This window comes from Apaloderma vittatum, unplaced genomic scaffold (genome assembly GCF_000703405.1).
Source record: "Apaloderma vittatum isolate BGI_N311 unplaced genomic scaffold, ASM70340v1 scaffold21665, whole genome shotgun sequence".
NCBI lineage: Eukaryota > Metazoa > Chordata > Aves > Trogoniformes > Trogonidae > Apaloderma > Apaloderma vittatum.
Genome location: NW_009719148.1, coordinates 17047 through 34092, shown reverse-complemented (window position 1 = coordinate 34092; position 17046 = coordinate 17047).

Below are 17046 nucleotides of genomic sequence, written 5' to 3'. Positions count from 1 at the left end.
CTGATCTGAGCTGGAGCTGCCCTGCTTTTAATTTTGAAGCAAACTTTGCAGAATTCATTTCCTTTTTTTTTGTGCTAGCATTCAGGAGACTTATGTGGCTGGAGCTGTTTTATTTCCTTTTTCTAGAAATATGTTTACCATTCTTGCATAAGGTATGGGTTAAGTTGGCACAATCTAGTATCTAATAGTTTTGCACATTGCAATTCATTCCATTTTATCTTACTCCTCTTTCTGTAACTATTCTCTTTTTCAAGTTTATTTTTTCCTTAAATTTCTGTATATTCTTGAGGCCAGAATAAAGGTCTGTAGTTTTCTGAATTGTTCTCCTTACCAGCACTTTTGAGTAACTTAAATTGTTACATATTTGCTTCACTAGTTGCATAATGTTATGCAGTATTCTAAAATCCAAGATAAGAAACTATCCTTTGAGTTGAATGTGGTAAATTCTTTGAGTTTTGCTTCCCCTTCAGTCTGTCCATTAACTGTCCCGTTATGAAATGCAACCGTCTGTCATACTCTTTAGGGCTATTTAAGGAAGAAAAAATGCATTTAATTCTTAAAACATTATCTCAATTAGCTTTGGTCTTTACCATAACCTTAGTATAAAGCAGCATCATTGTGGGTTTTTTAGCTTGGTCTTATTTTAATATAGTTGAAGGAAATGTTTTCCATATAGTTTAAGCTTATGCTTCTGAAGTATATCTTTGTTAATATGGAAATAATATATTTTGAGACAAAATTTTAACTGCTTAACAAGTGATGAGGGTCAGGGAAAGATCATGAATGTCAAAATGAACAATTAAAACCTAGTCAAGTTTTTTTCCCCACCTCAGTCCTGTTTTTTAAATGATTTAAATACCAATTGTCCTTGCAATGTAAGGAGTGAATTGTATTCTGTTTCTGCCATACTGCTCTTTAACATAAAGGATCATCTGACGTGCTATGGTTAATGATTCCAATGTAAGGATTGGTATAGCAAGAATAGATTTTACAGGAGACAGAAGAGGATTTACATCATTTTATGACAATTAAGTTCTTGGTCTTGATTCTCTAAATATGTCTGTCTGTATTGTTGTTTTTTCAGATTCTGGGTCTGTTTTTTAGTTTTCAAAAATAATTATTTTTTTCCTGTCACAGATCTAACTGTGCATTTGCAACTCTTGGAGATGTTAGCAATATTTATGTTCAAAAAGAGCCCCAGAGACCCTTGCTGCCTTGAGATTGATTATCTCTAAAGTGCACCTATGCTATACTCAAATTGGAGTATAGTTAACTGCAAATGTTCTTTAGCATGTCAGTTAATAAAAGAAGCATACAAGGTTGTAAAGCCTTCAGTTCCTCTGAAAAATAAATGAAAGAACAGAAGCAGGTAATCTTTGACACATGTCACAGTAAAATGATACATACGCCCCAGGGTCACAGCAGGATTTTAATCTCCTAGGGTATTCTCTTTTAAGCAACAGCTTAAAAAGAGCACTGCTACATCCATGGTTTTATTCTTAAATGTATTTTTTAAATGCAGTTAAATAATTCACAGAGTCATTATGCATAAAGATGGAATATTTATTTAGACAGACAACTAGTTATGTAAACATAGATACTAACCCTTGCATTATGCAGCATCCAGTTGCTACTCAAACAAATACCATGTATAACAACCAGAGATGTCATTGTTTTCAGCAGCATTTATGAACTTGGTCTAGAAGTCTGGTGATACTGTCTTCACAAACAAAGCAAAGGAAATGAAAACTACTAAGGACATTATCTGTAGCTTACTTTAAGCCATCTCAGGTTCTACTCTGAAAAGTGATAAAGCCAAAGAACCAGTGCTAGATGAATGGAAGAATTACTGACAGTCAAGAGTATTATAAGGGCATCTGTTTAAGGTTGTTTCAGAGAAAAGTAAAACTGGTTTTTGCATTTTCCCTAAACAAGCAGCATCAACAGGGTAAACTGTTTTCTTGTTCATGCTTAAAACAGACTTTTGCTTAAAGTTTTACACGATTACCATCTACTTTCAGTTATCTTTCTCCCTTTTCTTCTCCCTTCCGCCATTCTCCATTTACTGCATCTAGATGTTGAGTTTTGGTAACTTAGCCATGATTCACTGTTGTCTTCCAAATGCTTGCTGCTAGGAATTAAATCCTGTCCTTTTTTGGCATTACATGCTTTCAGAGTAACTTCTTGTGGATTTATATGACCTTTATATTCTCTGAAATATCTTTCTTTCTGTCATCACAACCTTCTTTCCCTTTTAAATATCTTAAATAGACTCTGGAGTAGACTAAAGTGGGAAGGTGTTTGTTTGACTTGAGAGCATGCAGAGAATAGTTAGGAGCAGTGGGTGTAGCTTGATTCTGTATGGTGTGGTACAGAAGGTACCTCTGTATGACTGTGTTTTGTTACTGGAATATCTTTTTCAGGTGGGAAGCTTGAGTGAAAATGGGAAAGGAACTTGGGTATGTGTCCCTTTCCACATAAACGTTCTTCATGAGTTTTTCTTCTGAAAAGTGCTAAACATGATTACTGTCTCTAACCATCAAATTGGAACCATTTGTGAATGGGTTTACTCTTAGTTATCTGGCTTTTTACAGAATTCCTTGCATATGACAAAGCATTAGCATTATCAAATTGCCAAATATCCGAGGTGTAAATATTACTTCCTATTTATATATGACAGTATTCTACTTGTATATAGTTTTACAAGTTGTCTCTACAAGTGAATTTAGGAGGATGTGAGTGCTTTCGTTAGTTTATCTCTCAACTTTTTGACCTTAAGCATTATTTTAATTATAGCCTTAAATGACATTTTACATTGGGGAGAGGGATTTTATTGTAAGCATCATCAGCCCACTGGTAACTTTTCTGTTTCATTACCGTACTTGCTGTTTCAGTAACTAACCTTCCACTAGTCCATTGTTTAGGTCTCAGTAATCCCATTTGAAATTCTAGATTGTGAAATTATGTTCCTTTGAGTTGCTAACAGGAAAAAAGAAAAACTATTACAGAGCCTGTGGTTGAACATACTGTCAAAGATGAGCTCTGAAGCAATATAAAACTAATTTCATCTAGGGACATGGGGCGAAATGCTAGTGTCTTAAGGCTCTTTCCAGTTACTTCTGTTATAAACATGTTTTAGGATGACTAGATGTAAAATCCTGTGATCTGAAAAATGTTGGTTTTAAGGATTTAATTATGGCAGCTACATTGCCAAAAATCTGTGTTTGAACTGGGTCAGTGACTAATGGAAAGATAGTTATCTATATTTTTAATTTAAACTTATCATTCCTTGTCAGATCTATTTTAGAAAAGGAGGCAAAAGTTTGTTCCATGAAAACAGCAGTGATTTTTTGATTGCTCTAGTCCTCTTTTAGTTGATAACTTCCTTTATAAGTATGTCAAGAACTTCTTTTAAAGATACAGATATTAATTACAAAGCCTAACTCATGTTTGTGTGTGCATGGATATGCATGAGTCTGTTTATATCACTAACATGCCTGAGCCAAATCTTAGTGTTGGTATTTATTTTTCGAAGCAGTATAGATTTTGATGAAATTAATAGAAAATATGTGGCTTAGCGTCTCAAACACTTTTGTAAAGCAGAACCATTACATTTTTTGTTCCAGTCTCAGCTACTGTACACAAATATTTGTGTGTGCTTAATAATGCTTACATGTTTCCAGGAGCAACAAGCATGGTCAGGAATCAAGAATGAAACAACTAAATACCTCTGTGTTTTACTCTACCTAGCTATTTTGCTTTCTGCTCATTCTCTGGCTGCACACCTTCCTGCCTTGACATTCCCAGGCAGTGGATTCACACAGAAATCTGCGCTCTGTGTTTTTGAGAAGGCCTTTTCATATAGCAGCACTTTTGCTACTGTATAGTCTTTCTTGTTTCCTCTCTGAATTGGAGGCCCTTTGAAATCATCCCTTGACAACCAGTCTGCTCAGACAATTGTGCCACTTTTTTTCTTAAAGTACCTGTGGCCATCTTTTCTGCAGATACTGCTGATTAATGGTTTTGATCAGACTGCCTTCCCCCCCTCATGTAACCTGTGGAGCGATAACCCAAGGGGGAGGTTATGTAAGTTACCCACTTCAGTAGTTACCATTTTCTTTCCCTGTCAAAAAGGTTCGCGAAACCACACTAATTAAAAAAAATTTCAAGGCTTTGCAAGGATATTCAGTTCTGTTATTAAATATTGATTCAAACTTGGCTACTGAATTTTTAATACATTAAAATTGTGCTTGTTTAATATCTGTGTGTGATGCTGCTTGCGCGTAGTCCTCCCTTAAGCCTCTGACCAGTGGCTGTCCATTCCATAGGAAACTTAACCCTCATTGTGCTTGTGCTTAATGCGCTCTGTGGCACAGGAGGTGGAGGTGTCACAGTATTTTTTTTGATTAATTTTTTTCTTTTTTTGAAATACTGAGGTCCTAATGTTTTACTTGTGAAAACTTAGTAAGATGGACTGTTTGACTTGATACAATAACTTAAATCATACTTTTTGTGCAGTCTCTAGCTTTGTATCTTCAGTTTACTACATAATGCATGTGCAAAAAATTGAAGTTGTTTTGAAGAAGTTGTTAGAAGAAATTACATGGGTGTTTTCTGCTTAATAACCAGTGATTATCTGTATCAATGTTTTTAAAATATATTTTCATTAGTGCTTCAGCTTATATTAATTCGCAGTTTGAATGCTTCCATTTAATTTGTTTAACTGAAATCTTTTTTTGTAGATATAACACCTACTGCAGAATCCTTGGTCATGCTTTTATTTACAGCAATTCACTGTACTGTTCTTATGTGCCTAGGGAAGGCTTCTTTTACTTCTTTGAACATTTGTTTCCATTTATTCTGTGGCCTGTGGCTGAGGCATGTTATGTTAGCTGAGGACTAGAAGAAGCTGTGCTGATACTTGCTATGTGCTGATCTACTGTTGCATGATTTATTTTTTTTTGGTATGCTTATTTTTATGCACATTCAATCTTGCTGTCTCATCATGTTATTTTTCTAGACCTAGTTCTGTCTGCTCAATGGAAGCTTTGCATCAGAGTCCTGCTAACGTACTCACTTATCTTGGTTGATCATGTGGCAGGCGAACTGCAGTTGGCTTTCTTCTTCTGCATGGATGGCCTTTTATTTATTTATTTTAAAGGGAAGTTTGTTTTATCTGCATTACACATATATATCTAATTAGAACCTCCCTACTAACATTTAAATATTTGTTGCTTAGACAGTGCTAAATGTTTTCCTATAAACCACGAAGCCATCTTTTATCTGATCAAAAGATTATAGAAAAAACACAGAAGACTTCTGCTTACCTCTTTTAGCTTGGAGTGATTTACCGTTCTGGCTTGAACTATGCTGCTTTATTAATTCTGGTTAGGGATGAGTTCAGTAGGTATTGGGATACTGTTGTGGTTTGAATGTGGTTACTCCTCTACATAAGAGAAAAAGTGGCCTGGAAATGCCACCACTGCCATGTGCTGGAAGCAGTGCTGAGCAAAGAAGGCTGATGGAAGATCAGATGCTTCTGCTGCTGTGTTTTACAGATCTTCTGAGAGTTTCTGAGATGCTTTTCAGTGACAGTAAAATATGAGTGTTTATTAGTACATGTCTATTAAATAGATTTTATTAGCTCTGTAGATAATAGTGCCAGAATTTAAGCTGCTGCATCTTTTTTTTTTTTTTCTTTTCTTAGTGCAATTAAAGGACTACAGTCCTTTTTTTTCCCCAAAAAGGCCTGGCTAGTTTAGCTGACAAAGTGTTGGTATGCACACATACAGAGAGAGTCACTTAACTTGTGTAAACTATACCGTGTCATCATTTTTAATGAAAATATTGTGCCTTGTTTAAAAATCATGTGTGCATGGTTCCTCTGGTGCTCTGACTTCACTGTAGCATCAGAAATCCAACAAGTAAAACGGTATTTTGCATGCAGTAATTCCTGCAGAATGCTAATAGTAACTCTTCATTCTCTTCTGCAGAATGACAGGAAGGGAGTTTTTCTCTCGATTTCCAAGTCTTTATCCTTTTCTTCTCAAGCAGCTGGAGGCTGTAACCAATACTGTGAACAGGTAAGACAGTGTCTGAGAAAGCTTTGAAATATAAAGTGCAATGAAAAGGTTAAACTAAATTGCGTCACATACGCCCTAATACTCTTCTTTTCACCAGCGCTTTTTGAAATGGTGTCATTCTAGTAGCGTCTTTTGCTACGGCTTTTTTCTGGTAACTTTTGCGCATTGTAGTAAGGCTTCAGAGTATGAGCTACTGTTGATTAATTAGTAGTTGCTGTGTTCCTAGGATCAGATGTTGAAGAACATGTATTTATCAGAGGAAGACAGATCCTGGGTGTTTGACTCATGTTTAATGATGATACTTCCTAACATATTTAAGCGATAGAGGGTCATAGGCCTCATGTAACCCTAAATGAACACTTTCCAGCCGGTGACACGCTGACTCTGGGGAAGGCCCTTGATCTCTTCTTAAGGACTCCACAAATGGTGGCTGAGAGCTCCAGTTTGATCAATGCAGATGATACCATTTGGGACGGCGCTGATGCTGTTACCCCCAGGATCATGAACTTTTAAAGTAAACCAGTGCTGGCTGGTTTTGCTTAAAATGCTATGGTATAAACTGTGGAAGTTCAGCAGCTGACTTTAGGGGTTAGATCCAGCTGTCTGTTTAATGAGCCCGAGATGGCTACTTGGGAGCTGGAGCTTCACCAATTGTTGCATGTTTTGCAGTCTGTGCTCTAAGAAAAGCGGGTGTATATATTCCGCTCAGCAGTCTGCTCTAACTGACATTTCAAAAGGTGGCAGTGTCATCACTGGAAAATTTGGGGAAGTCTTTAAACTGAAAGAAAGATTGAAACCTGCTGCCTGAAATGTTGGCTTTGAAGGCTTTTTTTAATTTATTTTTTCAGTGCAGATTAAGGTGTGTATGTTATTATTAGTCCTTAACTAAATCAAGAATTGTTGATTTTGACTTGGATTTCTAGTGGGTTTTACAGTATGAATAGTAGCCACTTGGTGTCAAGATCAAGAACTATTCTTTAATAAAGCCTGCTATTTACTAAATACACATTTCCTTCCAAGCTGAAAAAAAAAAGACTTTTTTTAAACCATCTTTTTGTAACTCAGCTTTCTCAGTTTCTCAATACTTAGGGAAACATTGTCTGTGCTGATTTTTAATGCTATACAAAAGTGAAGGCATCTCACCATTATTAAGAGTAGAGCTGGCTTGAGGTGATGTAGGAAAGTGAAGGGCAGCGCAGCCTTAAGTGCCTTCACACAGGGGTCCCCAGGGCTGCCACGTTTGTTCCCAGCAGGGTTTGCGATTTCGTGCAGTGATCAGCCTGGCGTACCTTCTTGAACCAGAAATGTGCAGGGGTGTTACTGTGTGTGGAAGAACTTCAAGACTAGCATGGAGGAGGATGCTTTTTTTTTTTTTTTTCCACTGAATGCATCTTATAACTTTTTTGTTCAGTGAAGCTGAAGAGTTGAAAATCCATCCAGGCCTGTTCCTTTTACTCTTAATCCTGGGAAGACTGTATCCATCTCCAATGGATGGCACTTCCTCAGCACTCAGCATGGCACCATTTGTCCCATTTATTATAAGGTAAGGTGATTTCGTGGTTGTTTTTCATGTGATGGGAGTTCTTTCTTGAATCTTTGGATTTTATTTTTTTTCAATTACTTTTTAAGCTTCTCTTCAGCTTTAATTCGCACAAGAAAATCTGGTATTCATTGGTTGGACTTCCCCATATTGTTAATGCTTGTTTTGTGGAATTAGGAAGAATTTCAGCTCCTGCTAACCATTGTATGACTGTTTGTAAATATTCATCTGCAAATGCTGTACAATGTGATTGCTGCCACGGAGATAGTAGATGCAAACCAATGAGCTTGACTGACTTGAGCAGCGCAAGATTTGCTGTCCAAACTTCTGATGGTTTTTTCCAGTCCTGCGTAATGATTGTTCATAACATGTAAACGTAATTCCTAATATAAAGATATGTAGGTGTGTGTCTATATATAATTTTTCCACATCCATCCATATATATACACATATGAAGATATGGGTGTATCCTATATCTACTAGATTTCTAGGATGACTTTTAAAATTTATATACAGTGTAACTTTTATTACTTGGTGGTTACATCAAGATACTCAGCAGAGATTTTTGCTATTCTATATGCCAGTAGTGTGGGATGGGGAGCCTGAAAAGGCAACAGGGCTGTGGTGGGTGAGGACAAATGACCATAATCAGTATTGGAGAGAAAGTCTTGCTATCTGTGTGAAAGCTTCAGAGCAACAGGGCGAGAAAGTTCCATATTTACTCTTGCTCCCTTAGTAGTGAAACAAGATAAAGTTGGTCTTATCCTAAGATCTTCCAATTTTTATTTTAAACTCTTTATGTTAGAAAATAATAATAATAGCTTTGCTTATTCTTCACGACAGATGATATATCTCTTGCTGCTTACGGTGGTTGGGGTTTTTTTTAATTTTCAAGAGTAAATAATAACCACTTTTTCTTAAAGGGAAAAACCTGTAGTAGAAGTTTTAAAATGCGCTGTATTTAACAATTAAAAATGTTTTGATTTTCTTTTTGTGGAAATATTTGAAACTGTATTTATTGATTACATAATGGATTAGCTCTGATTTTATGCCTTTGTTAATAGAACAGAGAATACTTATTTAATTATTAATAATTAGCATTGTTTCTAGTATCAGATTAACTTTTGTTAAGGTTTTGGTTACAGCTTTTGGTTTTTACATTTATGTTTATATTATGACAGCTACTATGCAAGGTACATACACCAGCAAAATAGCTCTTTATTCTTAATTAGCCTATTGTCTTGAGGTTATTTAAATATAAATATAAAGAAGATGCGGGGAGAAAACCCTGATAAAATCTCAACCCAGTAAAATCTAAAAGAACATGAAACATTTAAGAGGCCTGTATCATTGGACCTACCTTCCTTTAACTGTGCTCTTAAAAAGGAGTAGTGTGGCAGATAAAGATGTTTTCTGTTCTTCCTTTCCACTGAATTTGGCAGCAAGTGCTGTGGATACAGGTATAAGACTAGAATAAAATTCTTATATATTTCAGATAGAAAGTTGTATGTGGGTATACAGACATGCATTTTCTGACCTGTTACTTAGCAAAACATTGGCATTTTTTTTGGTTGCCAGGAGACAATATCAAAGATTCTACAGGGGGAAGTGTATGTATTTTTGATATAGCTCAGTGTGTTGCCACTGGCTGTGTTTCTGTGTACAGCTCTTATGCCCTGGTTCTGTGAACATCACGATTGCTTTCAGTTTGCTCTGGCTGCATTGGTTAGAATACATAGGAGTGATTTACCTGGGTGAGGTAAATATCTTGCTAGTTTCCCTTCCTATTTTCCATTCTAGGGGAGCTGATGAACTAAAGTAACATTCTTTCCTGTTCATTTGGTGGTTCTTCAGAAGGTGGTAATGACGATCACTGTGAATAAGCCATCAAAGAGAAGGCCTGGTGCCAAAGGCCCTACGCATTAAGGCATTAAATTGTATATATTAACTGTTTCTTTGAATTGCTCGATGTAGTGTTGTATTAATTAACATCTATGTATACATGTAACTACTTGGTAGCCCAATGCAATCATAACACTGAATTGCTATATTTTTACTGTGAGATTTTTACGTTTCTATTGCTGTACCACTGTTAAGGAAAGATACTGCTTACGTGGTAGGGACAGGGGAAGGGTCAGTATAACCCGTAGCTGATCTTCAGACTCTTTCCAGGGCTCAGCAAACAACGAAGAGGCATTCATTTGTTGCTCTGAGAAGATGAACAGAATACTTACTGTGTTTGCAAGCAAATGAGCAGTTCTCCGAACAAAACTCAGTTTAGCAGGAAGATTTCAAATTGGGCTTTTAAGCCTGAGTGGAATTTTCCATCTAGTGGGAGTAGAGCTGTGGTTGCTCTGACCGTGCTGAGATGAATTGCACAATATGAGTAGGATTAAATGCTACAAGGACAAGTCTCAGTCTCTGTGTGCATACTTGTTACTCCCTGTTGAACTAGGGCATTTGATTACTTATCTGCAGTTCTATTAAAAGTTATTTTTTCCCCTTTCTCTTTGCAGATGTTTTATTTGGAAGGGAATGCTTTGATTCACAACTTATTACCTCACTTTTTTTTTACTTCTTTTTTTTTAAAAAAGAGCTAGATAGGTCTGCTTTAATGGTTACTTTCTCAGATGAAGGAATGTACAGAATGTTTTTTATTAACAAGGGAGGTAATCGGGAGGTAGTGTTTTAAGTATGAAACAAAAACATAACCTCCCTTTCGCCTCCCCTCTCAAAGACCTGTAATCTCTTCAGAATGATCTAAATATGAGTTACCGTATGTCCTCTTGTACCGTGGCATTGACAGAGTGTTTGTTTAGTGTTAAATGTTCTGGGCTGAATGCTCTGAAGGAGTAAAATGGGTATTGCTTATATGAGCTTGGATACTTTTCACTAATTGAAGTCTAGCCCTTTTTAGCAGTAGACTTTTCAATCTTTTAAGAAGTTTTTAAAAATTCACTTCAAAATGACAAACAATATAAGTTGTTTTTTCAGACTCTTTGGGTCTATGTGCCTTGTCTTCCACTTGACAAAAGTTTTTGATTCTTTGTGAAATTTCCCATTTAATACTTAAGTGGATTTCAAAGCAGTGCTGCTTCTAGGTATGTTATGCTGCAAGTCACTGAAGAAACTCACAATCTGAGGACTATGTAAGTAGAAGTGTGAACATCTTTCCCTGAAATTAACACAGCTATGAAATATATACTATTTTCATGCGCAGAATTCTGTAACTTGCATCTTTCTGTAAAAAAGAGGAGCTAAATTCCAAAATTCGTGATGTTGTTTTTATTTGGGGACCAGGGTGGCAACGGGAAACACTCGTCATTTACAACTGTCCTCTTCCCCTCTCAGCCCCCTCCCCCCATTGCCCCAAACTGATACGGTACTATTTTGCTTTTGCACTTGAGTGAGCTTGTCATTCATATAAGGGATAACTGCTGTTGGAAGCAAAGAAAACAAAATTACACAACAAGGAAAAATTTTCTGTAAGATGCAGCATTGTCAGTGGCCCTGTTTTACCCTAAGTTATTCCTAAAAGAGCACTTAGAGGGGAGGAGAAATCCACATCAGCTGTGAGCGAACTGGCAGCTCAAATGCAATTGAGGTAGCTGTGATCGGAAAACTCAGATAAATCTTATTTAAGTGGGCTGGATGCATTTGCAAGAGGGTGCACATTGATCTCATCTCCTGTCTTGGAAAGCTGTCGCAGCAGTGTGGGACCTGCCCCCCCTGCCCTGCCAGTTGCCTGTGGGCCCAGGATGGTGTTCCTTCACTAAACTTTTTGGTTTTGTTTTTGCAAGGGTTAGCCCAGGCTCTTAAACTCAAAGGATCAATTACCCTATGGATTTGGTGGACTCTTTTTGGATATGTCACTTGATTCTCGCCTTCTTATGTTTCTTAGCAGAGAATTACATTTTTGAGTCTATTCCTCAGCAAGAAGTGATGTAGACTACTGCCTCAATTTATTTGAAACTTGAGGGGGAGGATAAAAACAAGGGGCCGTGAGTCATTAGTACACACGCATAATACATTACTCTTGGTTTTATTCAGAGGATAAATACACTAAGTTTTGCTGGTTTATAGTTCGTTTACCAAAAAATCTTAACAGATGCTAATCCAGACTAATATATAGGTTACAGAAGATTTCTTCTTACAATTGAAAAGCAAAATACGGGTTTCTGTTACAAAAGATCAGATTCTTTCAGTGAAGTCTGAGAGGTTCAGTATAATGTGTAGATTCCACAAATTATGTACAAAATGCTATTCCGATTAAGTATTGTCAGATACCAGCAAGCTTAGAACACTATTTTTTAAATGGTATTACTCAAAATATAGATTTCTATTAGAAATAGCAGCTTGAATTTTAATCTTTTATAATTAATTTTGTTTTGCATTTTTTTTCATTGGCCAAAGGGAATCACAATTTATCTTTAAAAATATTTGTTTGAAGTTTTAAAGTAGACCTTCAGTTGCACTTTGCGTGAACCTAGTACAAAGGAGTAACTATTTTCAGGAGTTTTCTGATTAGTAAAATGTTTAAGATCTTTCCCATATAATGAAGCAACTTCATGATTTTGCATAATACCATATCCCCCAAATGTGGTTTTCAGTTGCAGAATATACTTAGTATATTTACATTTTTGTTGTCGTCTTCCATTGACTTACCTCTGATTCTTTGATGTTTTCCTACAAAGATGCAAAATGTCATTCTGATGCAGCTTTACCTGTTTTTTGCTCTCCTCATTCTTTTTCCAATTATGTTCACAACTTTTTTTGTGTTCCTTTCTGTCTTCAGTTTGGTTCAGTACTGGAAAAGGCAAAGCATTATTGCCATAGTTCATACCTCTTACTTTTGAGCAACAAAACCAGTGATGTAAAGATGCATGTGTAAAATTATGATCTTAGTGTTAGAACCTGTGTGTGCTAATGCTGCAAATCAGTTAGTTCTATGCCTTAGGCAGTTTGAAAACTGTATTAAATAAGTTATTTTAATCCAGGTTTATTTTAGCTTTTTATGAAGCAGAGCTGCATGAATTCTGGGGCTCTCTAGGAGTCACAGTTGTGTCTTATTATTTTATAAATCTGTGAGAGCTTCCTTCGTAAGGAAAAATCTTAGGAAAGAAGACAAAAGTATCGTGGTATTAATATTTTAAGAGGTGGTGTGAATTTAAAAATTCATTGATCAGTAATGTTACTTGCATGTGTGTTGCTCTTTCAAAAAAGTTAATCTTTGTTGATTTATGTCTGTTAGTTTTATTACTCTGTGTTGTGTTTAACTATGTTGAATTATATCCAGTTTATTAGGTGCCCAGTTCTGTTCAATTTTAGCCCTGTGTTAAAACCTGTATAGGCTTCATGGGAAATTAAGTCTGGGATAGGAGGGAGTAATAAAGAAACAAAATTGAAGTCCAAAATCAAAAGTTTCTCTGAGACTTTGAAATAAATTTAAAACATTACACTGAATAAAGAGCACGAGATGGAGGAGAGAGTAAATTTGTATAACAAGGTATCTTCAGTTTGTTAGAGAAGAGCTTGATTGAAGTCATTCATGTATGTCTTGTTAAAATTACTGTTTATATAAGTTGTTTAAGTGCAGTTTTCCTGGTTATTGTTGGTGTTTTTTTCACACATGTACAACCCAAGATGTGGATTTTAATACATCATCCTGTATTTGACTTTAAAGCAGCCATCTGACTTTCTGTTGGCTGTACACTGGTACCCTTTGGTAAGTGGCCAACCAAGATAGCTGAATGATTGTGCGAAGTGTGCTTCCTCTGCCTTTCTCCTCTTCATCCTTTACTGTATTGTGGCGTGGCAGCACTAGGAGAATTGATGTTAAAACGTGCCCATTTTCAGCTGTCATTTCTGTAAGACTGGGAATCTTATCAGGAGTCGATAAGCAGAGCTTTTGTTGCAATGCCTTTTCATTTTGGATGAAAAGAACTACGTGTTTGTTGCAGCATTGTTGTATTAAAATAGCCACTTTTGATCACAGTTGTGTATAAAAGCATCTCACTGGGTTTCCATATCACATGCACATAGCACATCATCTCAGTCTTTGGCCTCTCTTTTTCCTTTGTTCTTTTTTTTTTTTTCACTTTTTTCTTCTTAATCCAATGTCTGATCAGTGTAACTGCTTAGCATTAGAACTATCTGCAATAATTTATTATTTGGAATATCTGTGATACTCAGAGGAGGCTCTGACCCGTTGGAATGCCCTGTCCTTGCAGGGAAAGCTTGTGGGGCTGACCTGTTATTGCAGTACAAAGACAGATAACCTTTTGATTATAGGCAAAGTTCCCAGAATAAATGAAGTGGCATAGGCATTTGGAAAAAGGAGCATGCACATCCCTAAAATGTACATTGTGGTTTAGATTCTTATTGTATTTTATAGTGTTAAATCTCTTGCTTGATATCGAAGATTAAAGTTTTGTATGGCTAGGGGAGGAGCGAGGGAGAAAAATATATTTCTGCTTCAAACTTCTCCCTCGTGAGTTGGGACTGGCTTTGAATTCTATTTTTACTTAGAGTCTATTTTCTGTGCAGTCTTCTTTGCGTAGGGTATTGGTGCTGATCTGTAAAAATATTTCTAAATATTTATTATAAGTATTCATTAATAAGAATGTTTTCAAACCATTTTTTAGCATTTTTAAATAAGAAGTGGTAAACAGTTTTTAATTTTTTATCCATTTTGGTTAAGTTCAAATTGTAGCACTAGAGAAGACTACAAAGTGCCTCGCTGACAGTAGGCTGTTGAAGACCTGATCAACTAATAATCATTGCACACCTTGTTTGTTTTTTTTGCTGTATTTCTCAGCATTTTTCTTAAAGTGTGAGCAAATGTTCTTCTCATGTTCAAGCGGTGCTGGTGGGAAATAACATTACATCCCCGTTGTATTCATTGTTGACTCCTTACTCCATTTTTTTCATCAGTCTGTTTGCTTGCCATTGGCAGATTACTATCTGAAGCAGTTTAAGAAATATTCACAAACTGAATCTGAGCTGTAAGTTTCATGGCAAATACAAGGTGATGTCTAGCAGAAAGGTGTTCATGAGCACTGAGAGTAACAATATCTTTCTCTGGTATTGCAGACTTCTGGAGAGGGCCAATGGCTGGGATCCTAGGTTAAATTTTGATGTATACTACTACTTATTTGAAACATGATCAATTGGCAACACATGAATGGTGAAGGAATTTTATTATTCATTTACATATTTAAAATTAGCCATTCAAGGTAAAATCGATGATCAAGATAAATAGCTAAATAGTAACATCTAGCTTGTTCTGCAAAAATATTTGCAGGAAGGAACATGAAAAGGAAGAGAAATAATGCATTAACTATGAAGAGGACAGTAGGTATGTCAAGGAAAACCACATATAATAACATCTTAAAAAGCCAATATTATTTTAAAATAACAATCTGAGTTTAAGAAGAGTCAATATTGGGGAGACTTTGGCAATAGACAAGCTACTATTAAGCCTGAAAGGAAAGTGTCTTTGAGAACCCAGATCCTTTGGTTGTTTTCATGGATCTGATAAAAAGTTTTGAAAATTGCCCTCTTTGCATTCTTGTATACAGTTAACTGAAGCATTCAAAGTCGTCACAAAGTGCTGAGACTTGATTTATGTATTCAGCTTCCCTTTCATAGACTCCAAAATAATGATACAGTTGCTAAGACAGAAGGTAGTTTGCCTATATTCTTTGCTGTGAGGGTTTTTTTCTGTTTTGGGTAGTAAGTGATGTGTGTTTCTTTCCATTATTCTGCAGTTGTGAAACATTGTAGTGACTTTTCACAAATTAACAAAGTTGAATATGGTGGTGAAAAATTTTTCTTGATGCTGCATCAAGAGCAATTATTTTTTCTCTAGGATGCTGTGAACAAAAAACTCATGAAAGGAGGCTCTACTCTCATGTGACTTCAACAAATGGTTAAATAAACCTAGAGATTAGCTACCTGGAGATATTATTTGAGATTTCTTGATGAGAATGCAAGAACAGAGATGCCATTTTAATTGTGTCAGCATGTTCTATAGCAAATATCCATTTGAAGAGAACGTATTTCTGTTGGTCTAAACTGTACACACATTTTTTGGTAACAGTTTTCATAGGCTTACGTGTTAGAGATCTTGGCTGGTAGAAACACAATGGTTTAAGTTTCTGTCATTGATTCAGCTTGGTATCGCTTGGCCACTTTTTACAATAGCTTAGATCTTGGTGACAAGAGAAATGTCTATAATTTCTTTCTAGAAAGCCTTTGGAAGCATATGGAGAAACAACTCCTGGCACAGCTTGGGGACAGCTTTCACAAGTAAAAACCTCTGTATTTTGCCTGCATGGTTCCTGCAGTATTTACAGTATTTACTCTGATTCATTAAGTGCTTCAATGCTTACAGGAGCGTAAGGTTTTATCTTAATTGCCCAAGTTGGAGCAATAAAATACTTAACAGAGTATATAAAGAGAATAGAAGTTTGGGCAACCATTAACTTCACTTTAAAGGAAATAGATAAGAATTTAGAGGTTTAGTACTGAACAAATAACCTGAAATTAAGCTTTATCTGTTTCTGTCCATGGTTGTGTTCAAGCATTTTCTGGACTATATTCATGTGTTGATTGTAGGTGTAAAATCTCTGGCAAAATGTTGATACTTTTGTAATGTTTTTCTACTTGTCAAGTAAATACTAAGAAGCTGTATCAAAACTCAGATTATTCTGGAGTTTTTTTTGGTTCTTAATTTCAGATTAAAGAATAAAAATTGTTTTAGGGCAAATTAGAATACAGGCTTCCACAGTGAAATAAGTTTTAAATGCTTTGGGTACTTCAGCTGCTAAGACAGAAATCTAACAAAATGGAAAAAACAGTTGTGTTCCCTTAAAACAGCAAATAAACATGTCAATAAATGAACAAAAGAAACTTTAGATACATGTATAGTAAATTATTGTTCATATTCTGATTCCTGTGATTCCAGGAAAACTTACTCTCACATTAATGAATAAGTACTGTCCTGCTGCTTTATCCTCAGTATGGAAGTCTGAGTTAACTGTGTAAAAGCATGAGTGTGCTTTTTAATGCTATTTTTGGACCTTTCCTTGCTTGGAAGCCTGTAATACTGAATCTGAAAGTTGCCATATTTAATTTTTCAGGAGAGAACTTGAAGGGAAAAAAATAACTAGTATATAATCAAGACAGATTTTTTTCTAAAAGTATTTTTTAATTTCATTTAATACAGAAAAATGCAATGCTTTTGTAGCTTAATAACCAAACTCTTTTAATAGGAACTGAATCTCTTGCTAAATCCTTTTCTCTGTGATCCCCATCCATGTTTTTCCTATATGTAACTTCATGGTTTTAATTCTTGCTTTAGAACTGATAAACATGACTTGAGCTGTATAGCTGTGTAGTAGAGGAAAGAGGAAACCTCTT